This window comes from Arachis hypogaea, chromosome 20 (assembly GCF_003086295.3).
Source record: "Arachis hypogaea cultivar Tifrunner chromosome 20, arahy.Tifrunner.gnm2.J5K5, whole genome shotgun sequence".
In the NCBI taxonomy this organism is placed as follows: domain Eukaryota; kingdom Viridiplantae; phylum Streptophyta; class Magnoliopsida; order Fabales; family Fabaceae; genus Arachis; species Arachis hypogaea.
Window position 1 is genome coordinate 84,850,421 of NC_092055.1, and position 2,968 is coordinate 84,853,388.

Genomic DNA, 2,968 nt, shown 5'->3' on the forward strand with positions numbered 1-2,968 from the left:
CTGTGGCATTTATGTATCCGGTGGTAATACTGGAAAACAAAGTGCTTAGGGCCACGGCCAAGACTCATAAAGTAGCTGTGTTCAAGAATCAACATACTGAACTAGGAGAATTAATAACACTATCTAAACTCTGAGTTCCTATAGATACCAATCATTCTGAACTTCAATAGATAAAGTGAGATGCCAAAACTATTCAAGAGGCAAAAAGCTACAAGTCTCGCTCATCTGATTAGAGCTATGTTTCATTGATATTTTGGAATTTATAGTATATTCTCTTCTTTTTATCCTATTTGATTTTCAGTTGCTTAGGGACAAGCAACAATTTAAGTTTGGTGTTGTGATGAGCGGATAATTTATACGCTTTTTGGCATTGTTTTTACATAGTTTTCAGTATAATTTAGTTAGTTTTTAGTATATTTTTATTAGTTTTTAAATAAAAATCACAATTCTGGACTTTACTATGAGTTTGTGTATTTTTTTGTGATTTCAGGTAATTTCTGGCTGAAATTGAGGGACTTGAGCAAAAATCAGATTCAGAGGTTGAAGAAGGACTGTAGATGCTGTTGGATTCTGACCTTCCTGCACTCAAAGTGGATTTTCTGGAGCTACAGAACTCCAAATGGCGTGCTCTCAATTGCGTTGGAAAGTAGACATCCAGGGTTTTCCAGAAATATATAATAGTTCATACTTTGCCCGAGTTTAGAGGACACAAACTGGCGTTGAACGCCAGTTCCATGCTACATTCTGGAGTTAAACGCCAGAAACAGGTTGCAAAGTGGAGTTAAACGCCAGAAACAAGTTACAAACTGGCGTTCAACTCCAAGAATGACCTCTACACGTGTAAAGCTCAATGCTCAGCCCAAGCACACACCAAGTGGGCCCCCAAAGAGGATTTCTGCATCATTTACTCATTTTTGTAAACCCTAGTAACTAGTTTAGTATAAATAGGACTTTTTACTATCTTTCATTAGTTTTTATGCTATCTTAGACTTTCATGGGGGCTGGCTATTCGGCCATGCCTGGACCATTATCACTTATGTATTTTCAAACGGTAGAGTTTCTACACACCATAGATTAAGGTGTGGAGCTCTGCTGTTCCTCATGAATTAATACAAAGTACTACTGTTTTTCTATTCAATTCAAGCTTATTCCTTCTCTAAGATATCCATTCGCACCCAAGAACATGATGAATGTGATGATTATGTGACGCTCATCATCATTCTCACCCATGAACGCGTGCTTGACAAACACTTCCGTTCTACATGCAAACAAGCTAGAATGAGTATCTCTTAGATATCTAATACGGAGGACCGAGTCCGAGATATTAGAATCTTCGTGGTATAATTTAGAACCCATGGATGGCCATTCTGTAAATCCGGAAAGTCTAAACCTTGTCTGTGGTATTCCGAGTAGGATCTGGGAAGGGATGGCTGTGACGAGCTTCAAACTCGCGAGTGCTGGGCATAGTGACAGATGCAAAAGGATAGTAAATCCTATTCCAGTATGATCGAGAACCGACATATGATTAGCCATGCAGTGACAGCGCATTGGACCATTTTCACAGAGAGGATGAGATGTAGACATTGACAACGGTGATGCCCTACATAAAGCTTGCCATGGAAAGGAGTAGGAATGATTGGATAAAGACAGCAAGAAAGCAGAGTTTCAGAGGAACGAAAGCATCTCTATATGCTTATCTGAAATTCTCACCAATGAATTACATAAGTATCTCTATCCTAATCTATGTTTTATTTATCTTTTAATTATTAAAACTCTATATCCATTTGAATCCGCCTGACTGAGATTTACAAGGTGACCATAGCTTGCTTCAAGCCGACAATCTCCGTGGGATCGACCCTTACTCACGTAAGGTTTATTACTTGGACGACCCAGTGCACTTGCTGGTCAGTTGTGCAAAGTTGTGACAAAGAGTTGAGATTACAATTGTGCGTACCAAGTTGTTAGCGCCATTGATGATCACAATTTCGTGCACCAAGCAACAATTAATCATACTAGCCTTCCAAAACTTGTATGCTTATGCTGAATTCTTCTTTAATGACCTTGTTTGTTTATGATCATGATGCTTTATTGCTTTTGAACTCACAAAATTCAAGATGGTAGTCATAATGTCATAGCAACATGTTACAATTCAAAATTCAGGCTATGCTTATTCATACCACACATGCATACAGAGAAGATAAAGACAATCATGAAATTTACAGTGCTGGAAGTAAGTAGGAGGAGAAAGGAGCGTTACCACCTTGTAGTTCATCTTCCTTGTTGTTGTCCTTTTCCTCCTATTCTTCTTCCTCCCATACCAAACTCAGAATGCTTGCTCATCCTCAAGCAACAATTAGAACAGTGGTGATGGGGCTAAGATGGATCATGAGTGTCTCACCCAATAAAATGTTAGTAGTACATGTGTTTAAGCAAGCAAAATAATCATCAAGGCACAGGAAACAGAGACATTGTGATTACAAACATAAGAGGGTGTGCATGATACATTGCTTAAAAATATAAGTGGCACACCAAACTTAGTGTGACACTTTCACTTGGAGTTGATGCAAGTATCCAGTATGGATTAAACATAAATTTGTGTTGCATAGCAACATCAAACTTAGAATGCAACCATATGTCAATTTATTTGAACTAAAACTAAACAAAGGGAACTGTTATCTGTTAAATACAATCACCAAGCAAAGAATCTGTTATGAATAGGGAATTCTTGGTGAGGTATTAACAAAAACAGTTAATAAAAGAAAGCATTAAAAACAGGAAAATGACTAAAACAAAGAGAAAACTAAAATTGTCTAACTAAAAGAAAGATAACACTGCAAAGGCATTATGATTATGCAGACAAGTGGTGTTGCTGAATAAATTGCATAGAAAATAAGTGGCACTCCAAACTTAGAATCTTAGTTTGACACTTTCATTTTTGATTTGATGCAATCATCCAGAAGGATTGAAA